Source organism: Coffea arabica, chromosome 10e (assembly GCF_036785885.1).
Source record: "Coffea arabica cultivar ET-39 chromosome 10e, Coffea Arabica ET-39 HiFi, whole genome shotgun sequence".
Taxonomy (NCBI): domain Eukaryota; kingdom Viridiplantae; phylum Streptophyta; class Magnoliopsida; order Gentianales; family Rubiaceae; genus Coffea; species Coffea arabica.
The window spans coordinates 41,378,845-41,396,988 of NC_092328.1; the positions used below are offsets into that span (position 1 = coordinate 41,378,845).

At 35.5% G+C, this 18,144-nt stretch overlaps 1 non-coding gene across 1 annotated transcript; it reads right to left on the minus strand.

Annotated features, from left to right (window-relative positions):
- Positions 1-16,016: 16,016 nt before the first annotated feature.
- Positions 16,017-16,123, minus strand: LOC113713126 (small nucleolar RNA R71). The gene has a single exon (XR_003453456.1). It is a non-coding gene; the product is annotated as a small nucleolar RNA R71 (small nucleolar RNA).
- Positions 16,124-18,144: the final 2,021 nt, after the last annotated feature.

The window sequence follows — 18,144 nt, forward strand, 5'->3', positions numbered from 1 at the left end:
TATCTATGCAAGGATTTTTCCACCATTATGCAAAGTGAATTTGAAATGAGTATGATGGGAAAATTAAATTTCTTCCTTGGACTTCAAATACATCAAGCCCTAGAGGAAATTTTTATAAATCAAGCAAAATACACCAAGGAATTGCTGAAAAGATTTGGCATGGAGGATTCAAAGCAAGTTGGAACTCCAACGTGCACTTCTACAAAACTTGACAAAGATGAAGAAGGTAAACATGTGGATGAAAAGCATTATAGAGGTACGATTGGAAGCCTATTCTATTTAACCGCAAGTAGACCCGATATTATGTTTGCTGTTTTCTTATGTGCTAGATTTCAATCTTGTCCAAAAGAATCACATTTGAACGCTGTTAAAAGAATTTTTAGGTATTTGAAAGGTACATTGGACTATGGTCTTTGGTATGCTAGATCTTGTGAATTTGCTCTATATGGATATTCGGATGTGGATTTTGGTGGTTGTCGTGTGGATAGAAAAAGTACTAGTGGAACTTGTCACTTTCTTGGTAATTGCTTGGTTTTTTGGTTTAGCAAAAAATAAAATGCAATCTCTTTGTCTACAACCGAAACAGAATATATTGCCGTTAGTGCATGTTGTGCTCAACTTTTATGGATGAAACATACCTTGAATGATTTTGGATTGTTATATGACTGCAAGCCTATATTCTGTGCTAATACTAGTGCTATCAATTTGATCAAAAATCCAATTCAGCATTCTAGGATAAAATATATAGATATAAAGCACCACTTTATTCGCAATTTTGTTAAAAAAGGTGAAGTTTATGTGAATTATGTTTGTTCTAAAGATCAAATTGCTGATATTTTTACAAAAGTTTTGCCACTGGATCAATTCATTCATCTAAGATCAAAATTAGGGATAATCGAAAAATCATCTTAAAAATTTTTCTGTTCTAAACTTTCGGACGTCCGAAAGAAGATGAACGGACGTTCGATAATGTTCTTCAGCTATTTTCCCAGAAAGCACCTGTTCGGACGAAACTATTCGACGCACGACTTCGTTCGGCCGTCCGACAGTGCAACGGTACACTTTTTAAAGTAACTTCCCTCCTCATTTGCTTCAGACTCTTCTTCTTCTCTTCTCACTCGGACGAAAACTATCTCTCCTTTCACTCTCAATTCATGCTATTCTGAAACACTTATTCCAAAATTGACTCAACCAAAAACTTTTTCGGATCATTGCGAGTTCATTTTCCTGATCTTTTCACCAAATCTCATCACATTTCGACAGTTCCCAAATTTTTCTCAAAATCCTATTTTCTCATAGCCATTCTATTCAATCATCTTCAAGGCTCGTTTACCTCAAAATTCTTGTGTGTTTCGCTCCCATACTACTGTGTGCATCATAAGCATCATACATCTCACGCATTTCACACAATGGTGAAACTAAGAGGAGGAAAAGTGACTGTCGGACGCAAACACACACTCAGGGATGAAGATGCTGATTCTCCTAGGGCCAAAAGATCCTCCAAACGTGTCAAAAAAGGGGCAGTAAAGGCTCAAACTTCACAGCCTTCCGTTCAGCCTGAATTCGAACAAAGGACTACATCTCAACCGCCCTCACAATCAACCACAGTCTCCCCATTTTTTGATGATGCTGCCAAAGAAAAACACTCCTGGATATCCTAAAAAGGTTTCATTCCTCAAAGTACCATAAATCCCTCTGAATTTCGCAAGATAGGTTTAGAATCTATTCTGCGTCTCTTTGAATTCCAGAAATGGTCACATATCATTTCCATGCCTAACGTTTATTACCCTGAAATGCTATATCAATTCTTTGTCAATCTTAGGAAAGGCACTGACCACACTGAAATTATGTCTAGGATAAATGGGATAGATTTAGTGTTTGATCCTGAGATTGTGAATGCTATTTTAAATATTGCTATTGAACCAGGATGTAAAAGTAAAATTGTCAATTTCTTTTCTTATGAAAAGCATCCCACTGCTGATAATCACTTTGATAGTGCTAAGATGTTGTCTTATTTTCAAAAGAAGTTTCCTATCCCTGCTGATGCAAAACTAAATGACCTTGCTCCTGTGAATCTCATTGCTTTTTCAATCATTTCAAATTTACTTGTGCCTACCGATGGTCATAGGACATATGCCAATAAAATGGAGCTGTATCTTTTTTATTGTTTTCGAGAAAAAATTCGTATTGACTTTGGTTTTGTCATGTGCAAGTTTTACTTCGTTTTACCACTGATTATCGTAGAAAACTGTCCTATGAAAAATTTCTTCAGAAGATTTTTGAGTTTTACAAAGTACCCATCCTTGGTGTTTGTCCCAAAGAAACGTTTTCTTCTGCCTTTATTAAGACTTATTTTGAGAGCAAGAATCTTGTCTTTAGGGATAATATGTGGACTTATAAGGGGGCTACGTCTAATGAACCTAGATCTAAGGCTGCACATGATCCCCTTCACACTTCATCCTCTATTGCACTGACTTCTATTCATCTTAGGAAGATTGCCACTAAGGCATCTTCTTTTTCAAATTCTGAAGTGGTTGAGCTTCTTCGAAATCTTAAACAACATGTTCTACTTCTTGAATATGGTCTCATGCTCACCATGTCATCTGAGTAACAAGCAGACTTTCTAGATAAAAAGAATCTTCTCTTTCCCCCACCTGTGGTTGAGAAAGTTCCTCATGGCAAAGAGCCACGCTCTAATGATCCAAGTTCATCAGCTCCTATTCGCTCTATGAGTCCTGCTCCCATCGACCTCACCTCTACTCCCGTGGCACTTCATGATCTTTCCGCATCTAACAAAGGCAAGAAACCAATTAGTAAAGATGCTGAAGATGATGAAGACACTGAGGGGGAGGATCTCTCTCAGTATCTGCTTACTCGAAGGACGCCTGGATCCACTTAGTTTACCATTTAGGATCACTAGCCCTATTAGGATCATTTACATTCTGTTTGACTGTTTTCTATTTGCTGGATGTTAGATAGTTGCCTCGGACTTTTTTTTTTTTCTTTGATTCTGGTGCTTGTAATGATCAAAACTGGATATGTGGATGTAATGTTTGTGATGCTCGTAAGCTATTTTGTTATGAATGTTTAGTTCTTTTTCATGTTACTGGTTCTTGTTATGTCTCTTTGCCTTTTGACTTTTGTGATGACAAAAAGAGGGAGAGATATGAATATGGATATGTGCGGGATGCGTTGAATTGGCTGGACAAGTTGGTAAAATGTCGGTTGCTTAACTGTTTTTGGATGATTGAATAAATCTGTGAAGTAGCCAAGTGAGGGGGAGCTTTTCAATTTTTGTTCTACGATTGAATAAGTAAAGGGGAGCCTATTTGTAATCATCTAATTTCATTTCAAACCATTGTTTTGTAATCATCAAAAAGGGGGAGAATGTTATTCTTGATTTTGATGATCACAAAACACTTTGAAATGTTTATCTAATTCTCTTCAAATATAAGTGTTTTGCTTTTTAGAGAATCAGGTATAAAGGTGTCAAGGAAAGAAAATAAATCGAAAGAAGAAGCAAAAACCGGGCACTCATGTCGGACGTCCGAAAGGAAACTGTCGGACGTCTGAAAGGATGAAGAACATCAAGAAGGAAACTCTGTCGGACGCTCGTGAGGAAGTATCGGACGTCCGGGAGGATCGGACGCACGCTTCGGACGCACATCGATCGCGTTGGACGTTCGAAAAATTTCGCAAAGTCTTGATGACTCTCTGACAACGTTCGGACGCAGAAACTGTCGGACGATAAAATACCATCGGACGTCCGAACAACAACTTGGCTGATTTTCGGACGATGGGATCGGACGATGATTAAGCTGTCGGACGTCCGACAGCCCCAACGGCTAGCTGACTCTTCATCTGCCTTCTATCCGTTGGAAGCATTAATGAAACCCATTTTTGGTTCCCATTAAATACAAACGATTCTGAACCAAAGAGCGACTTTTGCACACTTCGTTTACAAGATCTCAAGAGATATTTTAGTTAGAAAATAGTCTCCTAAACAAGATTTGTTCTCCAAGTAGTGTGAAGGTCTTGTAAGCACTTCTCTTGTGTTTGAATTTTTCAATAGTGTAGCTTTGTTGAGGGTTATCTGAGTGACAGTAAAACTTCCTAACTTGATTAAGTGAGGCTTGGGGCAAGGAGGAAGTGATCCCTCCATTGTACATTGAGTTGATTATTTTTCATCAAAGAGAAGGTGCTCATCTTTGTGATTGGTTTTCAAGTTTGAGGAAAGCTTGGTAGACAATCAGTTTGATACTCTATCTTATTTCTTTTATTTAATAAAATTCTCATTGCTTATATACACTCTTATTTCTGATCAACATTGCTCTCTTCTTTAAATTTACTTGACTGATCACTATTAGAAAAGAAGGTAAATTTTTAATAAAGAAAAAGTGCATAAACTCAATAAAATATTTTTAATCAACCTAATTCACCCCCCTCTTAGGTTGTCTTTGAGCCTTACACCCTCGACAAAAATGGGGCCACTTTCGCAGTCGAACATGCTCTTTGCCTCGGAGACATATTGCTTTTTATTCCATAGTCGGCCACCTCTTTTGTTGTCATCATATTCAACAATAAAGGCATTGAAAAACTATATCCGTGGCATTTTAGTTTCACTGTTCATCTAACTTAGCCCATATTAGGCTACTAAGTGATGCGATAGTCTTTGAGAATAAATTGTAGTTCTTTATCTTTCTCTATTTTAAAGAGCTTTCTTTCTACGAAAATTGTTTCCATTGTTTATCTTCTTCTGTTCGGCTCCAATCTTCCTAAAAGTACTGTATATTACTACTTATTTTGTGCTCTTGTGTAACCTATATACCAAAAATAAAAAAATAAATAAAAAAAACCCGTTAGCCTAAGCTACTATATCCTCCTCCATTACTTTCCTTCCACATTGTATGCTTGCCTAGGCATCTTCTCTTTCTATACCACCGCGCATCGCGCGATTTATGCCTCCTAGTTGTGAAATAGTTGTGGTTGTTTCTGTAGAATGAAGCATGGAGATTTCAAGACCTAATTTTTTGGAATGTCAAGGAGCATTTTTTATCAACTTTAACAAGTTCTTGATGCTTTCTTCATCTATAAATAGTGACTTCAAGATACATTTTTTTAATATTGGAAGGCTAGAAATCACACCAAACTGTTACTAGAACTTCCTAGTTCACTAGTTTAATATAGTATAGTGTAGAATTATTCGATCTTATATCAAGCCAAATGTAGATGAAAATCAAAATGAAGATGGAGAGTTGAAACTCATGTGACGAAAGTGACTTCTTTTCCATCACTTTATTTATTTTATTTGAACCTAATATATAGTCGTAATATAAGTTTGGTTGTTTTTCTTTATTTTATGTTTTGTTAGTTTGTATACCTAGGGAAGGATGACTATCTACACTTGCTATATGAAGTTTTTATGGTTATTTGATGTTTATTTCTCGTGCAACTTACTTAACACGTTTGCTATTACAATCATGATTAATTGACCATTATTATGCAAAGGCGTTGTTTTGTCAATGAATATTTGGATTGAATATTAGTTTATGGAAGTCTTTAACCTAGAGAATTAACTCATTGATGTAGGGTTGCACTTTTGTGGCTTCAACCAAATAATTTTATAGTATTTAATGAATATATATTTAGTTTCATTATCACGTTAGCAAGTGTGGAGTAGTTATAGGTATGGTTGGTATATCTATGAAAACAAATATCATATATATTTGGAAATTATGTCATTATCAACCAATGTAAAACCACGCATTTAACCGAGTTTCACTTGCAAGAATATTTAAGAAATCTATAACACTAGGAATGTCTTTGTTATTATTTTTACTACTTTTATTGCATACTTATAGTGTAGATTTACTTGTTGTATTTGTGATTGTCTAACTAATAGAGAAGTTTGAATATCATTAGTACTTGACAATCTTCCCTATGGAATCGACATTCAAATATTCTCTATACTTATGTATGACCTATGCACTTACAATAGTGGAAGTTTGAGTATAATTTAAAACTTTGGAGCAAACAAGTTCAAACTTCACACACATCAATGACACTTAAAATTGTCATTAAAACTAATTTTAAGTGGCACTTTTTTTCTATTAATTTTGGGTCTTTTATTATGGTTTAGACAACAAATTTTTGAGATTTTCATTGCTTGCTTTTAATAGCCGAGGACTTCATTGTCTAGTGGTTAAGTTTTTTTTTGTTTTTAAAGGTTCTAGTGGCTAAAGTTGAAACTTTAAGAATTAGAGGCCTTGGGTTCAAATCCCCTATTTTCCTCCCTACTTCTTAAATCTCACATTTCTCTTGTTAGAAAATTTTTTTAAAACAAAATATTTCATGTTCTTAATAACTAAGGATAATTTCACAAACCTCTCTTGAGATTTATGACAATTTCACTCAGCTACCCTCATTTTACAAATTGCGCTAACCTCACTTGTCACAATAAAATATATAATGAACTTTACTTAATAGATAATTCATAGTATAATGAAATGAAATGAAATTGAGAAAAATGGAAAAAAGAAACGCTACCTCTCCCGCTCTTCTACTTACAAGTCACAACCAACAACGATAATTCTCTAACGGCAAATATTTGGGTAGATCCGATCTATATAGATCATATGGTCCAAATTTTATCACACAATTTCATCAACTCAAGAATTGAAGACGTGGCAAAATTTGAGCCACATAGTTTATCAGACCAGGTCTACCCAAGTTTTTGCCTTCTCTAACACTTACGGTCTCTCTTTCTCATCCATTAGTCCCTTCCTCCCATAACTAGCTCTCAAATCCCACAAACCATTGCCTACAACTACTACCAATTACACCACAAGTGATCTCTTCAAATTCTACTTTATATTCCCATTCCTCCTAGCTTTCCTTTGGAATTGCCAGATCACAAGTTCAGTTGAGGGATAAGATTTCATGGTTAAAATAAAATCCAATTTCATGGTCAATCTTGAAGGAGATGAAGAGGCTTAGAATAATAGTGGAACAAACAATGCAATTGTTGGCGAAAATAAATTTGGGAATTTCATGGTAGGCATTGGGTTGAAGTTTGGAGTGTGATAAGTTGTGAATAGAATTTCGATTTTTGGCAAAATGAATTTCTTGAAGACCTCCATAGTCATAATGATGTCTTTCTCTTAAACTTGATTAATCCTCATCCATGTCTAAAACTCCCATGAAGATTTTCTTCAAGGCCATGATGAGACTCAGAAGTTGTGCAATTTGTGACACCCCGAATATTAGGAGGTTATTTGTAAAGAAGATATTAAAGTGCATTTCTTTGGGTTTGATTTAAAACCTTATTTTGTTTTAAAAGATTAGAAACCCTAAAATTTTAATCAAAAACCCTAGTTTACTTGTGACTAACCGGTTTTCTTAAATGTCTCACATTTTAATAGAAACTCTAATTTTAATCACTGAAATTGTAAAACCCTCACGTTTTCTTAAAAATGCCCTTTTATTTGGAAATTATTATTTATTAAAGCTCTACTATCCAATCATTCCACAATAAGTGCAAATAAACCTAGAAAGTAGGGTTTCACTTTTGGTTTCAAGATCGGAGCAAAATTAGGGTTTTCGCGATTTTTCGCCGGATGAATTTTCGGTACAGAGTAAGGATTAAATTTGGAGATTAAAAGTGACTTTTAAGTGAAAAATAATATGTGATTAGGAGCAATGATATAAGGTTAGTGAATGGGAAGTAAAAACCCTAGTACGTGTGTTTTTAAGAAAAACGGCGCGAACCGACGGGTACCGCGCACTACCGATTGAACGCACCACTTGACCACCACTTTCTTACCACATGAGCTCATTGATATTTGATCAAAATATCTCCTTATTTCCAGCTAGCTTTGACCAAAATTTGTGGCCAAAAATGCAAGGGAGAGAGAGAAAAATTACATGGCTTTGGTGGTGCCAAGTGTCACCACCTCATGGCTTCTTGACTAATTTTTTTTTTCTTGCCTTTTTATCCTTCATTTCAGCTATCTTTCCTTCATTTCTTTCTGGTCTGGTCGAGCTTGAGAGAGAGAGAAAGAGAGAGCAAGAGAAACAACCTTCTTTCATCTTGATTTGCACCATTTGAGTGAAAAAAAACAAGATTCTAAACCGATTAACCTGTGAGTTGTGAACTTGGGAAGCTAGGGGAACTAAAAATTTCCAAAGGAGGTGGAGTATCACTCTTCCAAGCTTTGTTTTGAGGTATAAAATCTGATCATGGTTGTTGTCCATTTAAATTTTGGTTTAAGATGATAGTTAGCTCCTGTTTTGGCTTGATTACAAGATATGCAAGTTGTTGTGATGATTTTTGGATGATATATGCAAGTTAGAGTTTAATAAATTTCTGCCTAAACTTGTTGTATAGCTAGTATATGTTGTATATAAGGTTATATAAGGGGCTTTGGTAGTGTTGGAAGTAAGAAATCAAGGAAGGTTGGATTGAAAACCGAAAATTCCAGATTTCTGGAAAATTTCCCCCCTTTTCTGTCTGGTTTTGTTTCCTCATGTTAGAGGCCGAATTGGCCTTAGGTTAAAACATGAAAGTTGTATAGAATGGTATTTTATAGTTGCCTACAAAATTTCAGCTCAATCGGAGCATCGTAGCTTGTGAAAAGATGAAAATACCCTCGCTGATCTAGGTCACTTTCCAGAGTTCCGCGTGGACAGTTTAGTCCTTTTGGTTGAATTTATTCACTATAATCCGTTTAGATTTAGCCTTTCACCAAACATGAAAGTTTCATTGCTCTGTCTTAGCTTTGTAACGCCACCAAGAACACCTTAAACGGACCTTGGTAGACTGAGATATGGTCACTTGAATGCAGTACGGTTGATTAGCCGAATAGTTGAAACCAGGTTATATGGATTGGGAAATTGATCAGGTTACACTGGAAATTAGACTAAGTGCTCTTCATGAAAGTTGTAGGCCTTTGCCTTAGCTTCGAAATGGTATAATCTGCGTATCAATCCGATAAGCGTAACCTCGGATATGTTATTTCCGCAAAGCCCGTCAAATCTGTCTTTTGTAATTGTATTTCTGCACTTGATATTAGCTTAATCTTTGTTCGTGTGTTGTTTTGAGCCTATGGAATGGCTAATGAACTGAAATCATGTTATGGATGACGTTGGGTTGGATTGAGTAAGGATTGAAGTCTAAATGGCTGGAAAATTAGGTAAACACAAAGGGCATGCTGCCCAAATTTACGCTCGAGCACTATAAAAATACACTTGCGACTTGGGTCGAGTTGATATGAATAGTACTTGAACCATCTAGGGTACTTGAGTTTTCTTGTTTCAAGGTATATAAGTAAGGATTTGGCCGAACTTGTACCCTTGAGAAATGAAATAATGATTGCTCGGAGTATGTTTTCCTTGTACTTTCGACTCGCATGGCATTTTCAAGTATAAATGTTACAAAGTTTTATCGTTTAAAAAGTCGAGCAAGTGTTTCACGACTACTCTCCAAGTGAATTCCAATTTCTTGATTTTGATTGAATGAAATGTCTAAGTTTCGAATCTTAGTCATGTTTCAAAGTTCTCAAATTGAATTTTTATCGCAAATCTTGACTCCAAACCTGGAGTATAACTGAACGTGAATATTAGAAGCACTATATCTTTTGGTGAGTGCTTTCAAATATCGATTTGCACTAGATACTTGAACTTGATACGTGACCAATATGATTACATGATATATACGTGAATTGATAGGGCAAGAGTGTACTTTATCGCACTTGCCCTTACGTGATATACTTGTTTATTGATTGCAATTGACTTGATATACTTGTTTATGATGTGCGCACTTCCTGGAATTCCAGAAACCCTGTGGCGAGTTACTCTAGTCGAGCCGGCGAGGGCTTGGTCGATTGGGTAATGAACCCTGGGTCTCTTGTTTTGTCGAGTGGAGTGATACCTCCTCGGCTAATCGGTATACTCGAGTATTACCACCCGTGTTTATTGAGGATTTTGGTCCCAGTTGGGGGTGTGAATGGTGGACGGAGAGCAGTGTAAGTGGTGCTCTACTGGATTGGTTCATTTACTTGAAAGTTGACGGAGTGTCAACTATTACGTGATCAAGCTCCTGATGATGAAATGGGAAGTTGGCTCCTGAGAGCCATCCGTATCCTTATGCTTTGGAATGATTATTGTTTATTGGATTATTGTTTCTTCTGAAAACTTTTACACTCGCTCATTTTGAGATTGCTACTTGAAGTGTTATTGCTCGCTTTTATGAACTCTTCATGCTCGTTACTTTGCTATATCGAAAACTTGTACTTATAAATAATGATCAATTTGCTATTTGAAACCTCACTGGGCTTTTAGCTCATACCACGCTATTTGTTTTCCTTACAGGGGGTACGAGTGAGGCGTGAGATGTGTAAAGACTAGCGTAGTCTAGTTGTTTGACTTTTGACTTTTGTCTTGAACTCACTCTATTCCTCGAATAGAATGTTTTGTATTTGGATTGTATCCGTTTTGAACCAGTTTGGGTATATTGAGGCTTTGTACCTTGATTTTCATCAATGTAAATTCTAAGCTTGAATTGCGATGTTATTTATGGTCCATGAATGAATGCACGTGATACGAGTGAGTGAGTCCTGACGAGAGTTGGGCAGGCGGTCCGCCAAACCCTCTGGTACGCCTCAGGGGGAGGTGGGGCCGTCACACAATTTGTATGGAACCAAACTGTGGCATCCCATGTTGAAAATTATGCAAACATAAGAACAGTTGATTGTGAGCTTGACCATTCCATGAAACCATATGGTGAGAATATTTTTGAAGGATGAAATGAATCTTCAAGATTAGATGCATGCTTTGGGAGAAGTAATTTTATGACTATGATGATGGACTTGCTTGGGTTTGGAATTTGAAAGTAAAGTGTTTGTTAGGCTGGTTTGTTGGTATAATAGGTTTGGCAGAAATGTGGACCAAGGTGATTGACAAATTTTTTTTTGTTTTGTTTTTGTACAAGAAGGGTAGTTTAGGATTCTTGAGAAAAAATATAGCCTTTTGGAACTATAATGTTACCTGAATAATAAAAGTAAGAGAGGTAAGAGTAATTTAATAAACTTGAGGGGAGCTCTCTGTAATTTGTTAGAAACCTCAAGGAAGGTTTCTAAAATTATCCCTAATAACTAATCAGGATAATATGAATTCAATTAGTTTTAAAAGAATGTAGTTTATTTAATTACCTTTACAATCCTTATTATCTTTTGTATAAAAAGATTATTAAGTGATGTATTATTGTAATACAGGTAAAATTATATTTTAATGGCAGGACATGGGCATATGACTCTAAGTCAGCATTGTAAACTTGTAAGTGCCACTAAAAGTTACTTTATTGTGGCACGTATATGGTAAATGTCATTATCTTATGGCACTTATTAGTTAAATGTCATTAGAGTGTTAGTAAATCATATATTTTTGGCACTTTAAACAAAGTGTCATTAAGCAATAAGAGCATATGCCACCATAAACTCATACTGTAGCATTACATTGAATATGTCATTAATTTAATGCCACTAACTACTTTTTTTTTTCCTTACCAAGGCAGAAAAGCACCAACCATCCATCCTAATTGCTATGGATATCAGAATGACAAGTAACTCAGCCGCAAAATATTACTTTCACATATTTTTTTCACATTGAAAGCCCATCTCAATGTCTGTAGAAGCTATTCTCAACCATAACAAAACAATTGCAAGCACGCCACTACATTCAACCCATTCAGCATGATACTACTACGACCTAATAACCAAGAGAGTGTCCCAACACATAACTTTTTGCAATAAATGTACATGTTATCCATGGGCCTATATCGGGACCCGACAATAAATAGACAAATCAACAACAAATCAATAGATTTTTGTTTTGAGGGTAATCAATAGATTTACGTAAGCTGATTAAGAATCCAAACTATCTTTTTTTGTGCCAAGTATTGGGCAGCACAATCCAATACACATGTGAAATAATAAATTACTATAGTTTTCAAAATCACCCCTTCAAAATAAGATTGTACTCAATTGTTAAGGAAGAAATGGGTACTAAATCAGGCAAAGGCTTAGATAGTACAAGGACAGATGAGTTTTTAACTAAGTGCAAGTGTTCCGTGACTATCTTGTCATTTTCCTTGAGCTCAAAGTGGAGTTGCAAATAATGAAAAGATGATTTACTTTCTTTGCACATTGGACGAGAATTGAAATACTAAAAATAAGAAAAGAATGCACCTAAAGATACATTAAATTAAGTCTTGTAGAACCCAAATTTTAGATTCTAATAATAATCAATACGTGCAAGTTTACAGAATTGAAAGGATAAAACCAACACTCAAAATATATATGGAAGAGAAGAAAATAATTAACTCATAATATTATTGAAATCTCAAACAATAAAGAAAGTCATCCCACTATAGAAAATCTGACAAATTCTTCTAGACTCTCTCTCTCTCTCTCTCTCTCTCTCTCAAGAAAATAACCTAAACTAATGTCCATTTATAGCCTACCAAACTTGTTAGAAAAGAAACCACTTGCATAAGAAATTACCAAACAAAACTCAAATTCCTAAATCAAACAACTACTAAAAACCAGACTCCAATAAAACTAATAAACAAATAAATAAATACTTTAGAACGTAGTTTAGTTTGCCAATATTGCCTCCCTTAAACCAAACTCTCTATTGAAACATGTCCAACACCATCTCAAGTAACAATTTCTATGCAAATATCTGTCATTGTACAACTGACATGCAATTCCATCTTGTTGCCAGTTATTAACTTTATTTTTACACGTGGCAGTGGAAGCACTTTGTTTTTTGCAAGTAATTTTTCAACAATTTCTTCTTGATCAAAGTACTTATTCATACAAATCCATTCATCACCAAAATCACCATATTTACCACCAATGTAAGTGCCCCAAAAATACAAAATCATAGATTGTTCTCTTACCAAAATTATCATCACCAAATAATTCAAAATATCCACTACCATAATTATCCAAAAATTTTATACTGTCAATAAACTCTTTTAGAGCAAAAGTTTTTGAATTCCAATGAAATCTATGTCTATCAAATCAAATATCTTTCCATCACCTTGAGGAGAGTCCAAACCAATGATTTTTTCAATAATAATTTCTTTGTCTTCAGATACCATATCAGACTTCTCTTCTTCCTTTACCAGATAAAGGCATTCTTTTTCTTCAACAAATTCATCACTCCTAATCTCTCTAAACAAGTTATGCAAATCAAAACTATCAACTAATTCAAAATTTTCAATATACTCTATATCATCAATAAATCTATCATTTTCAAAATTCATAAACCATCTCCAACAACCAGACTTCGGTTTGAAAGTATAATTCTTCTCAATCGTGTGCAAAATATAATAAATATCCTTCCAAAATCTCCAAGGCATTTTAGTACAACGAACAAAAATTTTGTAAATACTTTCTTCCATTGTTTTACGCATCACTTGATAAAATAATTGTGCCTTCTTCTTGAAAACATGTTTTGACAACTCACTTGCATCAACCCAAAAAGAATATCATCCAAATTACATTGTTTGAGATATTTTTCCACCGTTAAAACTCAACCAAAATATGTATGTCTATTTGTACTTATGGGAATCAATATGAAAAATTTTTCACCGTCAATCAGATCTCTATAATATTCCATTATTTAACAATTCATATATCTAAATAAATTTTTCTCTCCCTTTTGTCGGGTTTTCCTGGTCTCCCTGGTTGATTGACCAATCAAATTCTTCAATTTGACAACCCACAACAATCAACAAATTTGGTAAGATTTTTTTTCGATCTCTGTCTTTACACCTGCAACAATCTAACAATTTTCGAACCAATCTTATGGTCGAATTTTTCACCAAATACACACTTCAGGACCAACTTTGTGGTTTAACTTGATTAACTGAATATTTTTTTGGCAACTTTTTGGGTAACTCTTTGATAGTGGAAACACACAAAACTAACCTTGTAGTCTGGCTCTGATGCCAATTGTAGAATGCAAATTTTAGAGTTCTAATAATAATCAATGCGTATAGGGTCACAAAATTGAAAGGATAAAACAAACACTCAAAATATAGGTGGAAGAGAAGAAAATAATTAACTCACAATATTATTGAAATCTCAAACAATAAAGAAAGTCACCCCACTATACAAAATCTGACAAACTCTTCTAGACTCTCTCTCTCTCGAGAAAATTGTTTAAACTAATGTCCTATTTATAACCTACCAGACTTGTTGGAAAAGAAACCACTTGCATAAGAAATTTTCAAATAAAACACAAATTCCTAAATCAAACAACTACTAAAAAACAGACTCCAATAAAACTGAAAAACAAAGAAATAAATACTCCTAAACTTGGTTTAGTTTGCCAACAAGTCTACCTAATGTACCTTGTAGTTTGCTCCTGCAATGATGTCTTCTAAAACGAAATGAAATACAGAAATCATCAGCTTCATTTTTTTCGTGAGTCCCTAGCGGCTAGCTAGTTTGAAAATTGTCACCCTATATCCAATGTTTTAAAAATCGGACCGTTAATTGAACCGATGAAGTGAAAGGGTCGAGATTCAACCGGTCGGACCGGTTCAACCCCGGTTCAATGAAATTTTTAAAAAATAATCTATATAAATATATATATGCACAAGATAAGACATGTAATGGACTAATTTAATACTTTATACGATGAAAAGTTTACTATTTTTGAATAACTTGGATTTTTAAAATTAATTTTTTTAAATTATAAGTTAAAACAAATAAATTTCATCTCAATTTTAATTATATCTAAATCCAACCCAAAAATATCACAATATTTTGAAATTATACAAAATTCACGTCTATGAGAATTTAGACATTGTGAATTTAAATTTCAATTTACGTTTTGGGATTTAGATATTGCAATTTAAAAAAGGAAGTTTGGAATTCGAAAAAAGTTAAGAGAATCGAAAATAGAAATGTAAACTTGATAAGAAACAAAAAATGAGATAAAAGTGAGTAGTTGTGGCATTAAATAATTTGGGTTAAAGAAAAATAATTCTTTTTTAACTTTTTTCAATTTAATGGACAAAAACAAAATTAAAAAATGGAAGAAAACATCAATAAATTAAAAATAAAGAGATTTGATTAAAAAGGAAGTGACAAAAGAAAAGAGGATAGAGAGAGAGAGAGTCGAAGATTAAAAAAAAAGAGCATGAGAGAATGAGATTTTGTAAGAAAAATGAAAAAAAGAAATATGAGTGTTTGTTTTATATAAATAAGTTATCCCCAAAAACTTATAAGATGTGATGGTGCAGCGGTTACTACATTGGTCTTCTATTACAAAGGTCTTGAGTTCGAATTTTGATAGCTGCATTTTGCAAAACTAAAAAAAAAAAAGCATTTTGCAAAACTTAAAAAAAAAAGGGAAAGTTGAAAACTGAAAACCACCGGTTCGGCAGGTTTCACGGTTCGACCGGTCAAACCGGCCGATCCGGCCCAATTTTCAAAACACTGCCTATATCCTGCTGGCAAGCAAATATGTCTGTTTTGGGCATGCAAGTTAGCTAAAGTAGAGCAGCAAGAACACTACTGTTTACCTTTTTCTGAAGCTCAGCTATGTACTAGTTTATAACTTGTTTATGATATGACTGAATACAGAATTAAATTTTTGTAAGATTGATAGGGTGTAATTTTATCATTTATTTTATTATTAATTTTCCCTATTACCTGACCCAATGTAAATTAATTACTAGATTCTACTCATTTTTAGTATTTGGCATATATTTCAGGAAGTAGAACGAAATTATGATAACAAGTGTCAATTTGACAGAAAAGGGGTCCAAGGCACAAAGCTTATCCCAGGGGCATTGTTGGCAAAGGCAAACAGCATTCCCCTTCTCCTTGAAAGATTCTGCAAAAGACTGGTTGTACCACCTACCACCAGATAGTATCACCACATGGGACCAGTTGAAGAAAAAATTTTTAGATAAATATTTTCCTGCGTCCAGAGCTGTAAGTCTAAGGAAAGAAATTTGCGGCATCAAATAGCATTCAGGGGAGTCGCTCTATGATTATTGGGAGCGATTCAAGAAATTGTGCATCAAATGCCCCCAACACCAAATAAGTGAGCAGTTGGCATACAATATTTTTACGAGGGGCTACTTTTCAGAGACAGGAGCATAATTGATGCTGCAAGTGGGGGGACACTTGTGAACAAGACCCCTCGGGCAGCATGGGAGCTAATTGAGGGAATGACCGAGAATTCACAACAGTTCGGTATGAGGGAGGATGTCCCAATACGCAAGATAAATGAGGTAGAGACATCTTCTATTCAACAGCAATTGACGAAGTTAACCTCATTTGTTAGACAACTGGCTGTACGAAATGCATCTCAGGCCAAGGTGTGTAGAATTTGCACTGGTATGGGTCATTCTACAGACATGTGCCCAATGATTCAGGAAGAAAGTGCAGAGTAGGTGAACATGGCTGGTCACACGCCCGCGCCAAGAAAACCCTATGACCCGTACTCGAATACGTATAATCCCGACTGGAAAGATCACCCAAGTTTCAGTTATGGAGGAAATAGGCAACCCAATTTTGCGCCTAATAGATCACAGGGGCATCACCAGCAGTATCATCCTCGCCCGCTACCACCCTCTTCAAATTCAAGTTCGTCCATGAAAGAGATGATGAAACAGTTACTTGCTAATCAACAAAAGACGGATTCGGACCTGCAAAGTATGAGAAATCAAATGAGCCAGATGCAATCCATGCAAAATCAAATGAATCAAATGGCCATTTCGATCAACCGTTTGGAGTCCCAAGTTCAAGGGAAGTTGCCATCTCAACCTAAATTGAATCCGAAAAACGTAAGTGCAATGACCTTGAGGAATGGCAAGAAGGTCCAAGGACCCGAACCTGTAAGGATGAGGAAAAGATTGAGAATGAGCTTGACAAGGAGGACAGCAATGGCACAAATCCAAAGGTACTCCCAGACCCAGTCATCACAGTTAAAACTAACCCACTTCCCTTTCCTAACGGGTTGAAAAAATCGAAAAAGCAGGATAAGGAGAAGGAGATCCTGAAGGTGTTCCGCAACGTGGAGATCAACATCCCCCTATTAGACGCCATCAAACAAGTACCAAAATACGCAAAATTTTTGAGGGACTTATGTGTCAACCGAAGGCTGTTGAGGGGAGATGAAATGGTCATTGTGGGGAAAAACGTGTCCGCGGTCCTGCAGAGAAAACTCCCACCAAAGTGCAGGGAGCCAGGTATGTTTACTATCCCCTGTAGAATAGGTAATACTTTGATTAGGAAGGCCATGTTGAATTTGGGAGTCTCAATTAATGTCATGCCTAAATCTATTTATACCTCTCTAAACCTAGGTCCATTAAAAGAAACTGAGACAATTATTCAATTAGCTGACCAAACAAATGAATATCACGATGGGTTGGTTGAAGATGTGTTGGTAAAAATTAATGATTTGGTATTCCCAACTGACTTTTATGTACTTGATATGGATAATGATCACTCTCCCGATCCCTTACCTTTGCCATTAGGTAGACCCTTTTTTAGCACAGCACAGACGAAAATTGATGTTAATAAGGGCACCTTATCCATGAAATTTGATGAGAAAATTGTGCATTTTAATATCTTTGATACTATGAAATATCTTTCGAATTCTAACTTTAACTCTATTTTTTCTGTGAGTGCTATTGACCCTGCGGTGCAGGAAGTATTTGAAACTGTTGGCAGCGATAAATTGGAGGTTGCTTTAACCAAGCATCTCGAGTTGGAGACAACTCCTAAGGTGGAGTGGAGTGAAAATTTGAAATGCACAATAGGAGCATTACACTCATTGCCAACCACAACGAAAAGGTATGAAGTTTCACCCATTTTCATTTCTGAAGCTCACCAAAGGGTATTACCATCTGTGGTGCAGACACCTGTGTTGGAATTGAAACCCCTGCCGAAGCACTTGAAATATGCGTATTTGGGCAACAACGAAACACTACCGGTGATTATATCAACTGCACTCTCGGAGACCCAAGAAGAAAAGCTGATCCGGATCCTTAGAGAGTATAAAGAGGCGATAGGATAGACCATCGCAGACATTAAGGGGATAAACCCGTCCATTAGT